General features: G+C 47.3%; 1 protein-coding gene across 2 annotated transcripts in view; it reads left to right on the top strand.

Moving 5' to 3' along the window:
- Positions 1-15,721: 15,721 nt before the first annotated feature.
- Positions 15,722-23,269, top strand: part of GDPD4 (glycerophosphodiester phosphodiesterase domain containing 4) — a 171,613-nt gene continuing 164,065 nt past the window's right edge. The window contains exon 1 of one of the 2 annotated variants that reach the window (XM_089676756.1): positions 15,722-15,910. The gene's annotated coding sequence lies outside the window, so the exon portion shown is untranslated. The remainder of the gene's footprint in view (positions 15,911-23,269) is intronic. The other variant, XM_089676755.1, reaches the window with a different exon arrangement.

Here is a 23,269-nt window from a genome sequence, read left to right as displayed (position 1 = left end):
CCTCCATCGCATGTCGTATGCGGAGTGGGTGTACGGAGCATTCGAGTGTCGCATGGGATTTGATTTGGACACCTTGTTTTTAGTCAGCTTAGTTGTCCGTTATTACACTTGGATGGCACGGTGTCAGGTCTCCATTCCGCAGAAGGTCCTCCCTGTTCAGGTGGTAGTGAGTGACATCCTTGGTGAGGTTGGGAAAATTTGGGGTCTTGAGAAAGACAGGCTGCGACGCAGAGCTTGGATGGAGGCGTGGAGGAACATCAAGCCTATTGCTGCGGTCTGTTGATCTCGGGTGGTGGGATCTGTCCCTAGTTTCTGCCTTCTGCACTCCCTAGATTTTGTGTTTGGATCTTTTTGGTAGCCTTTTGTATGGTAGGTTGTAGGGGTCAGACGTGGAAGGCCTGCGGGTTCCTTAGCCCTCCCCCCGTAGTGTATATAATTGTGTGGTTAGGTTTTTTTTTTTGTATATAGCTTAGGCCAGGGGTGTCCAAACTTTTTTGGAAGAGTCTCAAACCCCAAATACCTCCAAATATGATATATTCAAATAAAACCCCACATAATTCCAAGCAAAAAATAAATAAATAAATAAAATAAATAAATATATATATATATCTCAAAAATTATATTAATAAATCCAAAAGTGTCCAAGTCACAAAAAATTAATTCCAAAATATTTTCTTTTAAATCCAGTGAAGCAAAAACGATACAAAATACTCCGTGATAACCTCAAAGAAAAAGGAAAAGAAAAAAATTCATAGTGTATTACCCTTAAAATATATAAACTTATATACTTCACTCTGTGCACAACACAAAACACATAAAGAATTGTGCAAATTTAAATTGAATTAATTAAATAAAATAAAACCAAAAACCGTGAAAAATCGTGATCACTCCAACCACAAGTGTATAGTGATACTAGGTACTAGTACCCTTAAACTCCAGCCAAAAAGTGATACCAAGTACCATTACCCTCTTCCAATATTTTCAGGCATAAGCTGACATAAAGAAACGGTTTTTCTCCATCCTTCTTTTTCAGGGGTATTCCTTCCTTCTGGCTAAACCTCAATCTCAGTCCTCAAATACTCCAACAGGCAACTCCAACTCCAACAGGCTGAAAGCATGACCTGTTGGAGTATTTGAGGACTGAGATTGAGGTTTAGCCAGAAGGAAGGAATACCCCTGAAAAAGAAGGATGGAGAAAAACCGTTTCTTTATGTCAGCTTATGCCTGAAAATATTGGAAGAGGGTAATGGTACTTGGTATCACTTTTTGGCTGGAGTTTAAGGGTACTAGTACCTAGTATCACTATACACTTGTGGTTGGAGTGATCACGATTTTTCACGGTTTTTGGTTTTATTTTATTTAATTAATTCAATTTAAATTTGCACAATTCTTTATGTGTTTTGTGTTGTGCACAGAGTGAAGTATATAAGTTTATATATTTTAAGGGTAATACACTATGAATTTTTTTCTTTTCCTTTTTCTTTGAGGTTATCACGGAGTATTTTGTATCGTTTTTGCTTCACTGGATTTAAAAGAAAATATTTTGGAATTAATTTTTTGTGACTTGGACACTTTTGGATTTATTAATATAATTTTTGAGATATATATATATATTTATTTATTTTATTTATTTATTTATTTTTTGCTTGGAATTATGTGGGGTTTTATTTGAATATATCATATTTGGAGGTATTTGGGGTTTGAGATGTGTATCACAAAAATAATTTATTAGATTGTATACTTTCTAGGGAGAAAGTAGTGTTTTGTGGTAGGGGTGCAACTTAGGAGTTTATTGATTAATTGTTTTTTGGAAGAGTGCCAGATTTGATGAAGTGAACATGTGCGAGGGCCGACCATTTTGCCCGACATTCTGATGAACCATTAACATTAAATGCAAATGAACTATTTTATGCAAAAGTTTATTGAAAACGGCATACTTTTCATTTTGTGACTTGGATGACAAATCTAAACAGGTGTTAAATCACTCTGCCAGCACAGGGAGAAGGAAAGCCCAAATCTCGCGAGATCTCGGAGGTCACGAGATTTGGGCTTTGTTTCTCCTTGCACTGTCTGATGACGTCAAGCGATCCTGAGCACCAATCCATTATAGCCCAAATTGATACCGTATTTTTCGCTCCATAAGACGCACCTAGGTTTTAGAGGTGAAAAACAGGAAAAAAAAATTCTGAACCAATGGACTGCAGACATAGTACAGGAGATGACCAGAGACTGCGGACATAGTACAGGAGATGACCAGAGACTGCGGACACAGTACAAGGGATGACCAGAGACTGCGGACACAGTACAGGAGATGACCAGAGACTGCGGACACAGTACAGGAGATGACCAGAGACTGCGGACACAGTACAGGAGATGACCAGAGACTGCGGACACAGTACAAGGGATGACCAGAGTCTGCGGACACAGTACAGGAGATGACCAGAGTCTGCGGACATAGTACAAGGGATGACCAGAGTCTGCGGACACAGTGCAGGAGATGACCAGAGTCTGCGGACACAGTACAGGAGATGACCAGAGACTGCGGACACAGTACAGGAGATGGTCAGAGACTGCGGACACAGTACAGGGGATGGTCAGAGACTGCGGACACAGTACAGGAGATGACCAGAGACTGCGGACACAGTACAGGAGATGACCAGAGACTGCGGACACAGTACAGGGGATGACCAGAGACTGCGGACACATTACAGGAGATGACCAGAGACTGCGGACACAGTACAGGAGATGACCAGAGTCTGCGGACACAGTACAGGAGATGACCAGAGAATGCGGACACAGTACAGGGGATGACCAGAGACTGCGGACATAGTACAGAAGGTGACCAGAGACTGCGGACACAGTACAGGAGATGACCAGAGTCTGCGGACACAGTACAGGAGATGACCAGAGTCTGCGGACACAGTACAGGAGATGACCAGAGTCTGCGGACACAGTACAGGAGACGACCAGAGACTGCGGACATAGTACAGGGGATGACCAGAGTCTGCGGACACAGTACAGGAGATGACCAGAGACTGCGGACACAGTACAGAAGATGACCAGAGACTGCGGACACAGTACAGGAGATGACCAGAGACTGCGGACACAGTACAGAAGATGACCAGAGACTGCGGACACAGTACAGGAGATGACCAGAGACTGCGGACACAGTACAAGGGATGACCAGAGTCTGCGGACACAGTACAGGAGATGACCAGAGTCTGCGCAGACAGTACAGGAGATGACCAGAGACTGCGGACACAGTACAGGAGATGGTCAGAGACTGCGGACACAGTACAGGAGATGACCAGAGACTGCGGACACAGTACAGGAGATGACCAGAGACTGCGGACACAGTACAGGAGATGACCAGAGACTGGGGACACAGTACAGGGGATGACCAGAGACTGCGGACACAGTACAGGGGATGACCAGAGACTGCGGACACAGTACAGGGGATGACCAGAGACTGCGGACACAGTACAGGGGATGACCAGAGACTGCGGACACAGTACAGGGGATGACCAGAGACTGCGGACACAGTACAGGAGATGACCAGAGACTGCGGACACAGTACAGGAGATGACCAGAGACTGCGGACAGTACAGGAGATGACCAGAGACTGCAGACATAGTAAATAATGGTAAATGGTAGCCCCAGTAGTAATTCCCTGCGCACCACCTGGGATCCCTCGGCCCACGTTCCGGACCCCAATATATAACTATATTGAGCTGCCCAATATATAACTTACGGCCCTCCACTAGTGATTCTGCGAACGCCACTGGGAATTCCAGGGATCTGTCGAGCGGGAATTGATGTCATCAGCCGGCACACAGAGAAGGAAAGCCCAAATCTCACGAGATCTCGGACGTCGCGAGATTTGGGCTCTCCTCCCTGCGCCAGCTGATGATGTCAAGAGATCGCTGGAGTCCTCAGTAGCTTTCAGGGAATCACTACCGGGGGCCGTAAGTTATATATTTGGGTAGCTCACCTGTGGGGCCGTTTCAGTCCGGAACGCGGGCCGCAATTGGCCCGCGGGCCGGACTTTGGACATGCCTGGCTTAGGCCATATAGGCTGTAAGCGGCAGGTTTGAATATGGAAATTGAATATGGTTTATGTCTGAGCCATAAAGGCTCCTAATTATGTGGTCTCGGCCATAAAGGCCTTGTAAATACTGTATATAGTTTTTCCTTTCAGGTTATGGACTTTTATTTATGAGCCGTTCAGGCTATGTTTGAGTTTTTTTTTCCCCAGGGACTGTTGGGACTTTTTAGTTTCTTTTCGGTTGAGTTTTGTATTTATTTATTTATATTTGTACTTTTCTACATACGTTTGATGGATATGTATGACATCAATACATAATAAAAAATTTCCATCTGCTGGATGAAGGTCAGGGTGCCATGTTCACTCTCAACCCCCTGGCTGGTTGCTACTGACAACTCCGCTGCCTGACATGGGGGGACGGACGCTGAGGTAGATGGAGCTGGGTCATCCATTACCTGGGGCTGCTGATCCACAGAACTCACTGATGTCTGGCTGACAAATCTCCTCTCATTGTCAAACTTTTCTTTAAATGTTCCACTTCTGGCTTTCAACTTTTCAAGTAATAAAGATGGTCTCTTTACCTTCTCCTCCATGTGCTATAGCTCTGGCTTCATGGCCAATCTGTTTTTACTCCAGGCCTGGCAGTACTTAGCTCTGAAGGATTTATGATCAACCTTCAAAACTTTAAGTTTTTCCTTAGCTTTTCCGATATCCAAAAATCGATATATAATCTTCTGTCTGAAGACATCCACATTCTCACCAGGGCCTGGACCCACAGTCAGGTCATCCACCTCCTCCTCCTCCTCCTCACTAGGCCCTGTGTCATCAGGGGAATCCCTCCCAGGGCCTCCCCCTGGATCAGGCATTTTTCCTGGGCCAAGCTAGCAGGCAAAACCCAGGCTTGAAAATGCTGGTTCTCAAAGAGAGCTCGTTCAGTGTGTCCTCCTCCTTCTCCCACTGACAAATGTAAAGAGCATTCTTCTCACTGATTAGCAATGTAAGGAGCTGTCTTGAATAAAGTGCATGCTCACAGCAACTAGCTAACCGAGGCATGGTCCGTGACTAGTGTAAAGACGGAATGAGGGGGACTTTGAGCATATCTGATTGGCCATGATACACTTTCATAGCCCGCACTGCCTCTGGCCACCACTAGAGGGAGACTCCAATCCAGCTGGCTGACCACACTCAGATACAAATATTACATACAATCTGGTGCACTCTAAGGGTTGGGGAGCAGTCTAGCAATTGGCACTCCCTTCTAGGACTCCTCCAGCTATCCTACAAGCTAGAACCCCAGTGTTAATCACTCTTCCACTGTCCACACACCCCCATACTAGACACGCAACAAACGGTAGCTTGCCACCACCCAACAGTTTGTCCGCAGACTGGTCTGCTGGGCCACCGCACATACACAGATCTTTGGCAGATCTGCTACTTTACAATCTGCATGCAATCTGCCAACACGCAGTGCAATTGCATACAGATTGGCAATGAACTTAGACTGAACACATTATTATTATTATACAGTATTTATAAAGCGCCAATAGTTCGCTCAGCGCTGTACATTACAGAGGGGAAAAGAACATGTGACAGAACAAGAACAATACAATGCAAAACATGAGGGGATCGAGGGCCCTGCTCTTTCGAGCTTACAATCTAGGAGGGAGGGGATGGTGGCACAGGAGGAGATAGCTGTGGGGGATGGAGTGGTAGGAAGAGTGGAGGAGGTTGGCAAGTTAGCAGGGGGCGGGGTAGGCTTCCCTGAAGAGATGGGTTTTCAGGATGCGCCTAAAGGAGAGGAGAGTAGGTGATAATCTGATGGGTTGGGGCAGGGAGTTCCAGAGGATGGGTGACACCCTGGAGAAGTCCTGGAGGCGGGCATGGGAGGAGGAGACCAGGGAACTAGAGAGAAGGAGGTCTTGTGAGGAGCGGAGTGTGCGTGCTGGGCGGTACTTGGATATTAGGTCAGTGATGTAGTTTGGGGCAGTATGGTGGACAGCTTTGTACGTCAGCGTTAGGATTTAGAATTTGATCCGTTGCGCAATCGGAAGCCAGTGGAGGGATTGGCAGAGGGGGGTGGCGGAAACGGAGCGGTTGGAAAGGTGAATGAGTCTGGCAGCCGTATTCAGGATGGACTGAAGCGGGGATAGCCAGCGGCGAGGCAGGCCAGTGAGGAGGGAGTTGCAGTAGTCAAGTCGTGATATGATGAGGGAGTGGATGAGCTGTTTGGTGGTTTCTGGAGTTAGGAACGTGCGGATTTTGGCAATGTTGCGGAGGTGGAGTCTGCACGAGTTTGTTAAAGAGTGGACTTTGGGCTGGAAGGATATGTTGGAGTCCAAAATGACACCAAGTACTCTGGCCTGCAGGGCGGGTTTGATGGTGGCGTTGTTGGACATGATGGAGAAGTCAATGGGGGGTGGTATCCGGGCTGGAGGGAAGATAAGAAACTCGGTTTTGGAGAGGTTCAGTTTAAGGAAGTGGAGCGACATCCAGTCTGATATGTCGCTCAATAGGTGTGTGATTCGGGCGGAGACCGAGGGGGTGAGGTGGGGGGTTGAGAGATAGATTTGTGTGTCGTCGGCATAGAGGTGGTAGTTGAAGCCGTGAGAGTGTATGAGTTGGCCAAGGGAGGAGGTGTAGATGGAGAAGAGAAGGGGCCCGAGGACAGAGCCTTGAGGGACCCCAACAGAGAGGGGGAGTGAGAGGGAGGTGGTGGCATTATAGGTAACGCTGAAAGAACGTTGTGACAGGTAGGATGAGAGCCAGGAGAGAGCAGAATCTCTGAGGCCGAGGGAGTGTAGTTTTTTGAGGAGGAGGTGGTGGTCAACTGTGTCAAAGGCCGCAGAGAGGTCAAGGAGTAGGAGCACTGAATAGTGGCCATTAGCTTTGGCGGTTAGCAGGTCGTTGGAGAGTTTGAGTAAGGCAGTTTCGGTGGAGTGTAGGGGACAGAAGCCGGACTGTAGGGGATCGAGGAGGTTGTTGTCGTTGAGGTGAGAGCATAGGCGGGCGTAGACTAGGCGCTCGAGGAGTTTAGATGTAAATGGGAGCAGGGAGATGGGTCTGAGGTTGTTCGGGTCATTGGGGTCCAGGGAGGGCTTTTTAAGTATGGGGGTGATGTGTGCATGTTTCAGAGGGGAAGGGAAGGTGCCGGAGGAGAGGGAGAGATTGAAGATGTGGGTGAGGGAGCGTAGGATGGAGGGGGAGGGAGGTTGTAGGAGTTGTGAGGGGATAGGGTCGAGGGGGCAGGTGGTGAGGCGGGCATCAGAGAGGATCTTGGAGACTTCTTCGATGGTAGTAAGGTCAAAGGTGCGGAGTGTTGGGGGAGCTTCAGTATGAGGAATGTAGGGTGGGGTGGGAGAGGAGATCAGAGCAGTGGTGGGGCCGTGGGAGAGGGGTGAAGAGGGGGTAGCTGAGTGAGGGGGAAGGGGGTTGGAGGGAGTTTGAGCAGCGACGAAGTCCCTGTGGGTTATGTCGAGGGGGAGGGGGGATGAGGGGGTAGCTGTGCGAGAGGGGACGGGTTGAGAAGGCGTGTGAGTTGCGGCAATGTCCTTGCGAATTGTGTCAATCTTGTTTTTGAAGTGATTGGCAATCTCAAGGGCAGTGAGTGAGGTGCTGGGTGGAGGTGGGGGTGGCGAGAGTAGAGAGTTGAAGGTGGAGAAGAGTTGGCGAGGATTGGAGGAGAGGGCCTTGATGAGGGTCAGGAAGTAGGCTTGTTTGGCAGTATGGAGGGAGGAGGTGTAGGTGTGGAAGGCAGATTTGTAGTGGGTGAAAGGTTGTTGGGATTTGGTTTTGCGCCATAGTCGCTCCAGGGCACGACTGTGTCGTTTGAGGGTTTTGGTGTGATCAGTCTGCCAGGGCTGGAGCGGTCGGGGTCTGATGTTGCGTGTGGTTAAAGGCGCTAGTGAGTCAAGGGCTGTTGACAGCGCATTGTTGTAGGCGGTCATAGCCAAGTCAGGGCAGGACAGGGGGAGGATGCGGTCATGGAGTTGATCAGCTGCGGAGTGGAGGGAGGCAGGGTTAAGGTTGCGGAGGTTACGGCTGGTAAAAGTGTGACATTTGGAGGGGTAGGCGTTGGAGGATGAGGAGATAGAGAAGGTAATCAGGTTGTGGTCAGAGAGAGGGAAGGGGGTGTTAGTGAGGTTGTGGGGAGCGCAGCGGTTGGAGAAGACAAGATCAAGGATATTACCGTCGGAGTGGGTGGTGGATTGTATGCACTGTGCAAGTGCAAAGGAGGAGGTTAAGTGGAGGAGACGGGCTGTGTCCGAGTTGTCGAGGTTGACAGGGATGTTGAAATCCCCAAGGATGATAGTGGGTAGCTCAGAGGAGAGGAAGAAGGGTAGCCAGGAGGAGAAGTCTTCCAGGAAGCGGGGTATGGATCCAGGAGGCCGGTATATCACAGCAATCTTCAGGGGGGTTGGGAAGAATAGTCGGACGCAGTGGACCTCGAAGGAGGAGAAGGATAGGGGGGGGGGGTTTGGGAGGACTCGGAAGGTGCTCTGCGGTGACAGGAGCAGACCAACCCCACCATCTTTACGACCGTTAGGTCTGGGTGAGTGGGTCCAGGTGAGACCTCCGTAGGAGAGTGCAGCAGGGGAGGTAGAGTCAGTGGGCTGGATCCAGGTTTCCGTAATCGCCAGGAGGTTGAGGGAGCGGGAAACAAAGAGGTCGTGGATGGCGGGAAGCTTGTTGCACACCGATCGGGTGTTCAGGAGTGCACATGAAAAGGGGGGGAGATTTTAGGGAGCAGGGGGACAGATACTAAGTTGCGGGGGTTGCGGCAGGACGTGGAGGCGGGAGGGTTTTGTGCAGGTGAGGGAGGTGGTGGAGGGCCAGGATTCGGGGAGATGTCCCCCGCGGTTATGAGGAGGAGAAGGGTGAGAAAGGTGGCATGGGAGCGGGATGTGCAGGAGCGTGAGAAACTCCTAGTGGAGGTGTTCGGGTCAGTGGGAGAGAGGAGTAATAGGAGGAGGTGGTGGGTGCCATAGAGGGGCGAAGGAAGCAGTGAGGACACAATATACAAATGTTTGGGAGGAGCAGAGGGATATAGTGAATAGATTTTGGGAACAGAGGAGAGGAAAATGAGAAGGAGGAGTGGAAGAGGCATTTTGGGGAGGTGATGAAAGCAATAGTAGGGAGATGATAGCAATGAGGGGGAGATGTACAAGTTTTGGGGTGGAGCAGAGGGGTAAAGAAATGAGATTTGGGAACAGAGGATAGTAATATGAAGAGGAGATGGGTGTATTATATAAAAGGTACATGGAGTGGGACTCAGGTATGTAAAAGATGTTTCCTTGTAGTCTGTCCAGCATGCAACAGAGTTTCTTGCTGTTGTTGTGTCTTCCTGCTGCTTAAGTTCTCCTGCTTTAGTTCAAGTGCTGTGTTTAACTGCTCCGCACTCATTCAAAGCCGCACTCCATCATAAGCAGCACCCCCATCAGAGACTGTGCCCCCCATCAGAGATCTCCCCCATGAGCTGAACTAAATTTATAGGGAGATGCTCAAATGAGCATTCAACTCAGCCCCAATTAGAAGCTGATAAGGCTCACATGAATAGTGGGGGATGTTTCTTAGGAACCAGGCCACAGTCATAAACCTGAGTGCGCCTAGAGGTGAGGACAAGTCAACAGATACACAAATATAATTACAACATTTGTTCAGAATTTAACAGGAGTCAATGCGTTTGTCTGGTTAAGAGTGGAGGTAGGAGATAAATGCAGTTACCCAGAGAAGAACAGCAGGAGTCAATGCGTTTGAGCACATAGACACTACGATACAACAATCTCGCTGGAGATATGAGCCCGAGCTTAAGTACACAGAAGTCACTTATTAATTTTATGATTTAATATCCCAAAAGTGGGCAGCGCATAAAATATGTACAAAGAAAAAACAGTTACAGAAAATACAAAAAGACACACCATTGGCTATTCACTATGAAATAAAGAGGGAATAAAACAGAAATTTTACCAAGATTTTTACTGCAACTGGAGAAAGTCAGAGAAAGTCTGCGATTCGCCAGTCATATGGAACCGGCTCCATATGAATCACATCATCCATATCTCAGGGTCCTCAATTTATTGAAATATGGATGTGGGCTGGACTTTAGCACTTGGCCAATCAACCCTGGAGTAGCACTTGGCCAATCAACCCTGGAGGATGTTCCTGTACCAGACCACAGGACATTCTGTGTTTTGAAGTGCCCAATCTCAAATGGGCCAGAAACGGTTTGGATCACTGGGTCAGGAATAGGATTTCCGACACCAACGTGTCAGTCCAATCACGACAGTACCAATCATTGCTCAGCTGTCGCAATCAGGCGCCATATAACCGTTTTTTGTGTTTCTTCGAGATTCTACAGAGGCTACAAATACAGTTTTACATGTAGATGTAGCCTAAAGTGTGTCCAATCAGAAGGAATTATTTTCATCTCTCTTCAACTACTATTTTAGCTTTTATGAGAGATGAAACAGATTCCTCTGATCTATTGGTATAAATCCAAGCTGGCAGACCTTTCAGGGCCTTCTCCCGGTCTCCTGCCGATTTCTGCAGCCAAAATGACTAGGATTCTTCTTTTAGGTTCAAGAAGGTGGCAAATTCTGGCTACATAGGTGAGAACGTTTTTTGGCATCTAGGTGAAAACTCTAGCCTGGAAACTTGCTCTTTCCTTTCATATGCTAATTAAAAACATATGTCTCTGACTAAGGAATACTGCATCTCTACTGATCACATCAAATCTCAACTACCCTACTCTTACATTTACGTTACAGGAGCATTCTTCTCACTGACTGCCAAAGTGAGGAAGATTCTTCTCACTGACCAAGAATGTAAGGAGCATTCTTGCCACTAACCACCAATGTAAGGAGCATTTTTCCCACTGACCACCAAAGTAAGGAACATTCTTTCCACTGTTCACTAATGTAATGGGCATTCTTTCCCCAAAATCCAATGTAAGGCGCATTCTTCTCACTGACCACCAATATAAGGAGCATTCTTCCCACTGACCACCCATTTAAGGAGCATTCTTCTCACTGACCACCAGTGTAAGGAGCATTCTTCTCACTGACCACCCATGGAAGGAGCATTCTTCTCACTGACCACCAATGTAAGGAGCATTCTTCTCACTGACCACCCATGGAAGGAGCATTCTTCTCACTGACTACCCATGGAAGGAGCATTCTTCTCACTGACCACCCATGTAAGGAGCATGGCTCCCACTGACCACCAACGTAGTGGGCATTCTTCCCCCAAACTCCAATGCAAGGAGCATTTTTCCCACTCCCCATCAGCACTCTTGGGATCCTTCTTCTCTTGCCCATATTTCTCCGAATAACACCAATCTAAGACAGTCCTTTCATGGGCCACTAATAAGGGGCTATTCTTCACTATCACTGTGAGCAGACATTTTTCCACTGAACATCAGAAGAACAATAAATTTCCCACTCTCTGCATTCCATTTTCTGGACAAATACTACATTATATTGTCTTAAGTATTGGTCCAGCCCTCCAAATCATTGGATTTAGGTGTTCCAATCACCTCCATGGCCACAGGTGTATAAAATCATCACCTAGGCATGCAGACTGCTTCTACAAACATTTGTGAAAGAATGGGTCGCTCTCAGGAGCTCAGTGACTCCAAGCGTGGTGCCGTGATAGGTTGTCACCTGTGCAATAAGTCCATCCGTGACATTTCCTGGCTACTAAATATTCCACGGTACACTGCTAGTGGGATTATAACAAAGTGGAAGCAACTGGGAACAACAGCAACTCAGCCACCAAGTGGTAGGCCACGTAAAATGACAGAGTGGGGTCAGCGCATGCTGAAGCGCACAGTGAGCAGAATTTGCCAACTGTCTGCAGAGTTAATAGCTAAAGACCTCCAAACTTCATGTGGCCTTCAGACTAGCACAACAACAGTGCATAAAGAGCTTCATGGAATGGGTTTCCATGGCCGAGCAGCTGCATCCAAGCCTTACATCACCAAGTGCAAGGCAAAGCGTTGGATGTCGTGATGTAAAGCACGCCGCCACTGGACTCTAGAGCTGTGGAGGCGTGTTCTCTGGAGTGACGAACCATGCTTCTCTGTCTGGCAATCCAATGGACGTGTCTGGGTTTGGCAATTGCCAGGAGAAAGGTACTTACTTGACTGCATTGTGCCAAGTGTAACGTTTGCTGGAGGGGGGATTATGGTGTGGGGTTGTTTTTCAGGGGTTGGGCTTGGCCCCCTAGTTCCAGTGAAGGGAACTCTTAAGGTGTCAGCATATCAAAACATTTTGGACAATTTCATGCTCCCAACTTTGTGGGAACAGTTTTGGGATGGTCCCTTCCTGTTCCAACATGACTGCACACCAGTGCACAAAGCAAGGTCCATAAAGACATGGATGAGTGAGTTTGAGGTGGAGGAACTTGACTGTCCTGCACAGAGTCCTGACCTCAACCCCATAGAACACCTTTGGGATGAATTAGAGTGGAGACTGTGAGCCAGGCCTCCTCCCCCGACATCAGTGCCTGACCTCACAAATGCCCTTCTAGAAGAATGGTCAAACCTTCCCATAGACACCCTCCTAAACCTTGTGGACGGCCTTCCCAGAAGAGTTGAAGCTGTTATAGCTGCAAAGGGTGCAATGCTGAACCCTACGGACTAAAACTGGGATGCCAGTAAAGTTCATGTGTGTGTAAAGGCCGGAGGCCCAATACTCTTGGCAATATAGTTTATGTTTTTCCCCCTTACAGAGTGTTATTTATATGGATGACCATCATGCTAAGCAAGCTACTTTGAATTTTTTTTTCTTTTTCTGTTCTTTTATTGCACACTATGATTATGAACTGCAGATATAATTAATATCAGGGTCTCCCTGAGAGCTGAAAGTTAATTTATGGGTTCCTCTATGAGTTGATCTACAAAGATTAGGGTTCTCTTTGGAAACTATGTAGCCAGTTAAGCAAGATGTTCTGCAGCAGCTGCAGAGTGTTGTCAGCAGAGTACCCCCTCAGTGCCAGGAGGCAGAACATCACCCAGCTATGAATAGCCTGTCCCTTGGCTGCTGGATGTAGTGTGGGTGTCACATGATCTCCTACTGCTGGAAGTAGTGTGGGTGTCACATGATCTCCTGCTGCTGGATGTAGTGCGGGTGTCACATCATCTGCTGCTGGATGTAGTGCGGGTGTCATATCATCTACTGCTGCTGGAAGTAGTGTGGGTGTCACATCTGCTGCCGGAGGTTATGTGGGTGTCACATCTCCTGCTGGAAGTAGTGTGGGTGTCACAACATCTCCTGCTGGAGGTAGCGTGGGTGTCACATCTCCTGCTGGAGGCAGCGTGAGTGTCACATCATCTCCTGCTGGAGGTAGTGTGGGTGTCACATCTCCTGCTGGAAGTGGTGTGGGTGTCACATCTCCTGCTGGAGGCAGCGTGAGTGTCACATCATCTCCTGCTGGAAGTGGTGTGGGTGTCACATCTCCTGCTGGAAGTGGCGTGGGTGTTACATCTCCTGCTGGAAGTAGTGTGGGTATCACATGATTTCCTGCTGGACGTAGTGTTGGTGCCAAATCTCCTACTGGAAGTGGTGTGGGTGTCATATCTCCTGCTGGAATTGTTGTGGGTGTCACATCATCTCCTGCTGGACGTAGTGTGGGTGTCACATCTGCTGGAGGCAGTGTGGTTGTCACTTCTCCTGCTCCAGGTAGTGTGGGTGTCACATCTCCTATTGGAAGTGGTGTGGGTGTCAAATCTCCTATTGGAAGTGGTGTGGGTGTCACATCTCCTGTTGCTGGAAGTAGTGTGGGTGTTATATCTGCTGGAAGTAGTGTGGGTGTCACATCTCCTGCTGGAAGTAGTGTGGGTGTCACATCTCCTGCTGGAAGTAGTGTGGGTGTTATATCTGCTGGATGTAGTGTGGGTGTCACATCTCCTGCTGAAAGTGGTGTGGGTGTCACATCTCCTGCTGGAGGTAGTGTGGGTGTCACATCTCCTGCTGGATGTAGTGTGGGTGTCACATCTCCTGCTGGAAGTAGTGTGGGTGTCACATAATTTCCTGTTGCTGGAGGTAATGTGGGTGTCACATCATCTACTGCTGCTGGAAGTGGTGTGGGTGTCACATCTCCTGCTGGAAGTAGTGTGGGTGTTATATCTGCTGGATGTAGTGTGGGTGTCACATCTCCTGCTGGAAGTAGTGTGGGTGTCACATCTCCTGCTGGAAGTGGTGTGGGTGTCACATCTCCTGCTGGATGTAGTGTGGGTGTCACATCTCCTGCTGGATGTAGTGTGGGTGTCACATCATCTCCTGTGCTGGAGGTAGTGTGGGTGTCACATCATCTACTGCTGCTGGAAGTGGTGTGGGTGTCACATCTGCTGGAAGTGGTGTGGGTGTCACATCTCCTGCTGGATGTAGTGTGGGTGTCACATCTCCTGCTGGAAGTGGTGTGGGTGTCACATCTCCTGCTGGATGTAGTGTGGGTGTCACATCTCCTGCTGGAAGTGGTGTGGGTGTTATATCTGCTGGATGTAGTGTGGGTGTCACATCTCCTGCTGGATGTGGTGTGGGTGTCACATCTCCTGCTGGATGTGGTGTGGGTGTCACATCTCCTGCTGGAAGTGGTGTGGGTGTCACATCTCCTGATGGAAGTGGTGTGGGTGTCACATCTCCTGCTGGATGTGGTGTGGGTGTCACATCTCCTGCTGGAAGTGGTGTGGGTGTCACATCTCCTGCTGGAAGTGGTGTGGGTGTCACATCTCCTGCTGGAAGTGGTGTGGGTGTCAGATCTCCTGCTGGATGTGGTGTGGGTGTCACATCTGCTGGAAGTGGTGTGGGTGTCACATCTCCTGCTGGAGATAGTGTGGGTGTCACATCTCCTGCTGGAAGTGGTGTGGGTGTCACATCTCCTGCTGGAAGTGGTGTGGGTGTCACATCTGCTGGAAGTGGTGTGGGTGTCACATCTGCTGGAAGTGGTGTGGGTGTCACATCTGCTGGAAGTGGTGTGGGTGTCACATCTCCTGCTGGATGTAATGTGGGTGTCACATCTCCTGCTGGAAGTGGTGTGGGTGTCACATCTCCTGCTGGAAGTGGTGTGGGTGTCACATCTCCTGCTGGATGTGGTGTGGGTGTCACATCTCCTGCTGGAAGTGGTGTGGGTGTCACATCTCCTGCTGGAAGTGGTGTGGGTGTCACATCTCCTGCTGGAAGTGGTGTGGGTGTCAGATCTCCTGCTGGATGTGGTGTGGGTGTCACATCTGCTGGAAGTGGTGTGGGTGTCACATCTCCTGCTGGAGATAGTGTGGGTGTCACATCTCCTGCTGGAAGTGGTGTGGGTGTCACATCTCCTGCTGGAAGTGGTGTGGGTGTCACATCTGCTGGAAGTGGTGTGGGTGTCACATCTGCTGGAAGTGGTGTGGGTGTCACATCTGCTGGAAGTGGTGTGGGTGTCACATCTCCTGCTGGATGTAATGTGGGTGTCACATCTCCTGCTGGAAGTGGTGTGGGTGTCACATCTCCTGCTGGAGGTGGTGTGGGTGTCACATCTGCTGGAAGTGGTGTGGGTGTCACATCTCCTGCTGGAAGTGGTGTGGGTGTCACATCTCCTGCTGGAAGTGGTGTGGGTGTCACATCTCCTGCTGGAGGTAGTGTGGGTGTCACATCTGCTGGAAGTGGTGTGGGTGTCACATCTCCTGCTGGAGGTAGTGTGGGTGTCACATCATCTCCTGGCAGGCTGTGCCCGGGGAGAAGGGTGTCAGTCGTGTTGCAGTCGCAGCCTGTAGCGCCTCCCTCTGTGGGCTGAGCTCTCTATATTCCACAATGACAGCCCAGGCTGCCTCCAGTCTCTGCCAGCTCCGCTGCGATCAGCTCCTGCACTCCGGAGGATCCCAGGTACAGGGTAGGAGCCGCACTTCTCATAGCAACGCCATGGCAACTGCAGGGATGAGCCTGGGCACCGCTGATCCTAGGCACACCATGGCTCTCATCTTTTCTGGGCTGCCTGGAGAATCGGGTGTTGTCACGTCTGTGCTGTCCGGCCCGGCTCTCCATCCGTCAGTGTATGATCGGCTGCCGCAGCTCCTGCCGCCCAAGGGGGTCACAATGGATCGCAATTCACAATGGAACAATGCATTGCTTCCATTGGGGGCTCGACAGGGCGCCCTCTGTGCTTCAGGTTGGGGTAGTGCAGCTTACACACGTGTATCGGGAAGGCTAGCCGGAGGGCTCGTGCTGGCCGCAGGCAGAGCAATTGTCGGGTGATTGTCGGGCACTTTGGGCACACACATTGCAATTGCCGGGTAATTGACGGGCACTTTGGGCACACACATTGCAATTGTTGGGTAATTGTCGGGCATTTTGGGCATACACATTGCAATTGCCGGGTAATTGACGGGCACTTTGGGCATACACATTGCAATTGTTGGGTAATTGTCGGGCATTTTGGGCATACACATTGCAATTGTTGGGTAATTGTCGGACATTTTGGGCATACACATTGCAATTGTCGGGCACTTTGGGCATACACATTGCAATTGTCAGGTAATTTTCGGGCACTTTAGGCACACAGATTGCAATTGTCGGGTAATTGTCGAGCACTTTGGGCACACACATTACAATTGTCGGGCACTTTGGGCACACACATTGCAATTGTCGGGCACTTTGGGCACACACATTGCAATTGTCGGGTAATTGTCGGGCACTTTGGGCACACACATTGCAATTGTCGGGTAATTGTCGGGCACTTTGGGCACACACATTGCAATTGTCGGGTAATTGTCGGGCACTTTGGGCACACACATTGCAATTGTCGGGCACTTTGGGCACACACATTGCAATTGTCGGGTAATTGTTGGGCACTTTGGGCACACACATTACAATTGTCAGGTGATTGTCGGGCACTTTGGGTACACACATTGCAATTGTCAGGCAATTTCAGATAATTTGGGCACACACATTATAATTGTCGGGCAATTTCAGACACTGTGGGCATACACATTGCAGTTTTCTGCCAATTTCAGACGCTTTGGGCACAGACATCACAATTGTTGGGCAATTTCAGACACTGTGGGCATACACATTGCAGTTGTCGGCCAATTCCAGACACTTTGAGCACACACATTACCATTGTCCAGCAATTTCAGACACTTTGGACTTATATATTACAATCGTCAGCCAATTTCAGACACTGTGGGCACACACATTGCAATTGTTGGGCAATTTCAGACAAATCATTCGAAAAAGGGCTTGATATGCTTGATCGTTCGACTTTCGAAACGTCAGTGGGCCAATTCGATTATCGGAATTCAAAGTTTTATGGCAAAAAAATAAACCGTCGTCGTATTTTTTTGAGCCTAAACGATCGATTTTCTTAACATTAGTAGTGGAATTGATCGAAAACAGTTCAAAAAAATCTACAGCGCATGTGCATATAACCCTGGAAGTCCATCAACATTGTGTAATCGATTGCCAAAAAAAGTACCGTTTGTGTGTATGTTGTCATTGATGGATAATATGTCTATAATGGGGGGAATATTTTTGATACAATGATGGCATTATCGCAGGAACGTTCGACAGATCTTTATAAATCCGACCTTTTTTTTTTTTAACCATGTATGGCCAGCATTATACATTGCAATTGTCAGGCGATTTCAGACCCTTTGGGCTCACATATTGCAATTGCTGGGCAGTTTTTTTGGCCACAGACACACAGGACAAGTGACTGGCAATTGCAGCCCCTATGGCCATAGACAGAGCAATTGTCGAGCAATTTCAACCACAAGCACACAGGGCAACTTCAGCCACTTTGGCCGTACTCAGGGCAATTGTCGGTCAATTCCGGCCATGGTCATAGACTGGGCAACTGTTGGACAGTTCCTGACACTTTGGACATGCACAGGGCAATTGTCAGACAATTTCAGAAACTTTGAACATACACAGAGCAATTGTTGGGCAATTTCAGCCTATCCCCCACACACACACACACACACACAAGGCAATTGTCGGGCAATATCAGCCATGTGGCCACACACTGGGCAGTTGTCGGACAATTTTAGCCACTTTGGGGTAGTTGTCAGGAAATCTTATCCACTTTAGACATACACAGAGCAATTGTCGGGCAATTTTAGCTACTTTGGCCATACAAAGGGCAACCATTTGGGCAATTGTCAGGCACTTTCATCTTTTTTCAACCACTTTGGCCAAACACTGGGCAATTCCAGCCACTATGACCATACTCAGGGCAATTGTCTGGCAATTTCAGCCTTGGCCATACACTGGGCAAATGTCGGACAGTTCCAGCCACTTTGGACGTGCACAGGGCAATTGTCGGGCAATTTTGGAAAGCCAGATCAAACACAGGGCAATTGTTGGGCAATTTCAGCCACATTTGCCGCACCCTGGGCAATTGTTGGATAGTTTCAGCCACTTCAGAAATGCACAGGGCAATTGTCGGACAGTTTCATCTACTTTGGATATGCACAGGGCAATTGTCGGGCAATTTCAGAAATGTTGGGCAGACACTGGGTAATTGTTGGGCAATTTCAACCTTTTTTGGCCACATATACCCACACAGCAATTGACAGGCAACATCAACCACATTTGCTACTTGCTGGGCAATTGTTGGACAGTTTCAGCTGCTTCAGAAATGCACAGGGCAATTGTCGGGCAATTTCAGAAACGTTGGGCATACACAGGGCAATTGTTGGGCAATTTCAACCTTTTTTGGCCACATATACACACACATACATAGCAATTGACAGACAATATCAACCACATTTGCCACTTGCTGGGCAATTGTTGGATAGTTTCAGACGCTTCAGAAATGCACAGGGCAATTGTCGGACAGTTTCCGCTACTTTGGACATGCACAGGGCAATTGTCAGGCAATTTCAGAAATGTTGGATATGCACAGGGCAATTGTCAGGCAATTTCAGAAATGTTGGATATGCACAGGGCAATTGTCGGGCAATTTCAGAAATGTTGGGCAGACACAGGGCAATTGTTTGGCAATTTCAGGCTTTTTTGGCCACATATACACACACACGGCAATTGAAAGGCAATTTCTGCCACATTTGCCACATGCTGGGCAATTGGTGGACAGTTTCAGCCACTTTGGAAATGCAGTGGGCAGTTGCCGGGCAATTTTAGAAACATTGGACGTACACAGGGCAATTGTCAGGCAATTTCAAATAAGGCCACACACTGGCCAAATGTCGGACAGTTCCAGCCACTTTGGACATGCACAGGGCAATTGTTGGGCAATTTTGGAAACCCAGATCAAACACAATGCAATTGTTGGGTAATTTCAGCCACATTTGCCACACCCTGGGCAATTGCTGGATAGTTTCAGCCACTTTAGAAATGCACAGGGCAATTGTCGGACAGTTTCATCTACTTTGGATATGCACAGGGCAATTGTTGGGCAATTTCAGAAATGTTGGGCATACACTGGGTAATTGTTGGGCAATTTCAACCTTTTTGGCCACATATACCCACACAGCAATTGACAGGCAACATCAACCACATTTGCTACTTGCTGGGCAATTGTTGGACAGTTTCAGCTGCTTCAGAAATGCACGGGGCAATTGTCGGGCAACCTCAGAAACGTTGGGCATACACAGGGCAATTGTTGGGCAATTTCAACCTTTTTTGGCCACATATACACACACACATACATAGCAATTGACAGGCAATATCAACCACATTTGCCACTTGCTTGGCAATTGTTGGACAGTTTCAGCTGCTTAAGAAATGCACAGGGCAATTGTCAGGCAATTTCAGAAACGTTAGATATGCATAGGGCAATTGTCGGGCAATTTCAGAAATGTTGGGCAGACACAGGGCAATTGTTTGGAAATTTCAGGCTTTTTTGGCCACATATACACACACACGGCAATTGAAAGGCAATTTCTGCCACATTTGCCACATGCTGGGCAATTGTTGGACAGTTTCAGCCACTTTGGAAATGCACTGGGCAGTTGCCGGGCAATTTTAGAAACATTGGACGTACACAGGGCAATTGTCAGGCAATTTCAATCAAGGCCACACACTGGGCAAAAGTCGGACAGTTCCAGCCACTTTGGACATGGACAGGGCAATTGTCAGGCAATTTTGGAAACCTTGATCAAACACAGGGCAATTGTTGGGCAATTTCAGTCACATTTGCCACACCCTGGGCAATTGTTGGACAGTTTCAGCCACTTCAGAAATGCACAGGGAAATTGAAGGACTGTTTCAGCTACTTTGCACTTGCACAGGGAAATTGTCGGGGAATTTCAGAAACGTTGGGCATACACAGGGCAGTTGTTGGGCAATTTCAGCCATTTTTGGCCACATATACACACACACACTCAATTGACAGCTAATTTCAACCACATTTGACACTTGCTGGGCAATTGTAGGACCGTTTCAGCTACTTTGGACTTGCACAGGGAAATTGTCGGGCAATTTCAGAAACGTTGGGCATACACAGGGCAGTTGTTGGGCAATTTCAGCCTTTTTTGGCCACAAATACACACACACGCACTCAATTGACAGCCAATTTCAACCACATTTGACACTCACTGGGCAATTGTTGGACAGTTTCAGCTGCTTCAGAAATGCACAGGGCAGTTGTTGGACAGTTTCAGCTACTTTGGACATGCACAGGGCAATTGTTGGGCAATTTCAGAAACGTTGGGCATACATGGCAATTGAAAGCCCACATTTGCCACATGCTGGGTGATTGTTGGATAGTTTCAGCCACTTCAGAAATGCACACGGCAATTGCCGGGCAATTTTAGAAATGTTTGCCGTACACAGGGCAATTGTTGGGCAATTTCAGGAACTTACAATAAAAGAAAAACAAGCGAATGCTTTATACCTCGTGCCATTTCAGTCTGTTTGCTCGAAACTGTAGATGAGATGTTGCATGGACGTGTTTTCCAGCAGTTTTCTTGGCTTGCATGAAAAGTACAAACAAAAGTATATATAAATCAGGAATATTTTTCCTCTGGATCAGACAGAAAACGGTTTATTTGTGTATATAGCCTATTTTCTTAGTTTTGGATAGAGTAGGGAAGGCTTTACACCCCTGCCAGGTTGTTTTTTTGCTGTCTGTATATCATGGGGGAAATGTCCCTTCACTTCCTGTAGTGATGCAACAGAAAATTAGAAGAAATTTCCCAAAGTGAGGGGAATTCCCTCAGTTACAATCGAATTGTAAAATCTCCTTTACCCCAGGTGGACACCTAAGCGTTTTCTGCAGCGTTTTGCGTTTTTTTTCAGAAATGCAGTACAGTCCATTTAACATGAATTCATATGGGACATGTTCAAATTTCTGCGTTTTCACCTGGTGCGTTTTTTGGAAAGGGTCAGGGACCTTTTTGAACGCAAAACATGGCGTTTTTGGTAGGGATGTACTGAAATTTCGGCCACCGAAACATATCTGCCGAAAATAGCAATGCCGATAGCAAAATGTAGCCAATACAGGAGACTGTGTGTACTGCAGATGTGAGGGGGGAGGGGTGGAGAATGGCAGGAGAGGAGCAGTGTGTACAGTGACTGACTGTCAGTATATGTCAGTGCCAGTTTTTAAATGTAATTACCAGCTTTTTTTTTCTTCACTATAGCTCAGAGAATCAGCTGTCACTTTCCCCCCAGCTAAAAGAAACAAAGTTTCCTTTTGGTTTATTTCCCAAGTTAAAAGAAACAATGTTTCCTTGTAGTTTCTTTCCCGAGATAAAAGAAACAAAGTTTCCTTTTAGTTTATTCCCCAAGTTAAAAGAAACAATGTTTCCTTGTAGTTTCTTTCCCGAGTTAAAAGAAACAATGTTTCCTTGTAGTTTCTTTCCTGAGATAAAATGAAACAAAGTTTAAAAAAAAATATATATATATATATATGAAAGTAGAAAAAAATACAAAAAAAAATTGGAGCCTCCCCACCCCCACATACTCAGCAATTTTGATTTCGGTTCGGTTTTCAACCACATGCATTCTGCATTTTCTGTATCGGTTTCGGCACCAGAATTTTCATTTCGGTGCACCACTAGTTTTTTGTTCTATAGACTTCAATGGGAACGCTGCAGAAAAGCATCTATTACGTTTTTGCTGCATTTTTGCTGTGTTTTTGCCACGTTTTTGATGCGTTTTGTATTTAAAATCTGCCTAGCAACAAGAAAAAGAAAAAAACCCCAAAAATGCATCAAAAACGCAAGTGCAAAAAGGCAATGCAAACCGCAATGCAGAAATGCATCAAATGCAACCTGCATAGGTGTGAACCTAGACTTAGACCCACCAACAAATATGGTAGCGCAAGGGCCTGTCTGATTTGATACAAATTGAATGGATTGTTTCAGTGTGCTGGGTTTTTGTTGTGTTTTTGATGCGTTTTGTGTTTAAAATCTGCCTAGCAACGAGAAAAAAAAAAACCCTCAAAAAATGCATCAAAAACGCAAGTGCAAAAATGCAGCGCAAAACGCAATGCACAAATGCATCAAACACAACCTGCATAGGTGTGAACCTAGACTTAGACCCACCAACAAATATGGTAGCGCAAGGGCCTGTCTGATTTGATACAAATTGAATGGATTGTTTCAATGTGCTGCGTTTTTGCCGCGTTTTTGATGCGTTTTGTGTGTAAAATCTGCCTAGCAACGAGAAAAAAAAAAACCCTCAAAAAATGCATCAAAAACGCAAGTGCAAAAATGCAGCACAAAACGCAATGCACAAATGTATCAAACACAACCTGCATAGGTGTGAACCTAGACTTAGACCCACCAATAAATATGGTAGCGCAAGGGCCTGTCTGATTTGATACAAATTGAATGGATTTTTCAATGTGCTGCGTTTTTGCCGCGTTTTTGATGTGTTTTGTGTGTAAAATCTACCTAGCAACGAGAAAAATAATAAAAAAAAACCCTCAAAAAATGCATCAAAAACGCAAGTGCAAAAATGCAGCGCAAAACGCAATGCACAAATGCATCAAACACAACCTGCATAGGTGTGAACCTAGACTTAGACCCACCAACAAATATGGTAGCGCAAGGGCCTGTCTGATTTGATACAAATTGAATGGATTGTTTCAATGTGCTGCGTTTTTGCCGCGTTTTTGATGTGTTTTGTGTGTAAAATCTACCTAGCAACGAGAAAAATAATAAAAAAAAACCCTCAAAAAATGCATCAAAAACGCAAGTGCAAAAATGCAGCGCAAAACGCAATGCACAAATGCATCAAACACAACCTGCATAGGTGTGAAACTAGACATAGACCCACCAACAAA

The sequence above is a fragment of the Staurois parvus genome, unplaced genomic scaffold (genome assembly GCF_062004578.1).
Source record: "Staurois parvus isolate SC_StPar_1 unplaced genomic scaffold, SC_StPar_1.0 ptg000173l, whole genome shotgun sequence".
Classification (NCBI taxonomy): Eukaryota; Metazoa; Chordata; class Amphibia; order Anura; family Ranidae; genus Staurois; species Staurois parvus.
This window is presented reverse-complemented; position numbering and strand designations above follow the sequence as displayed.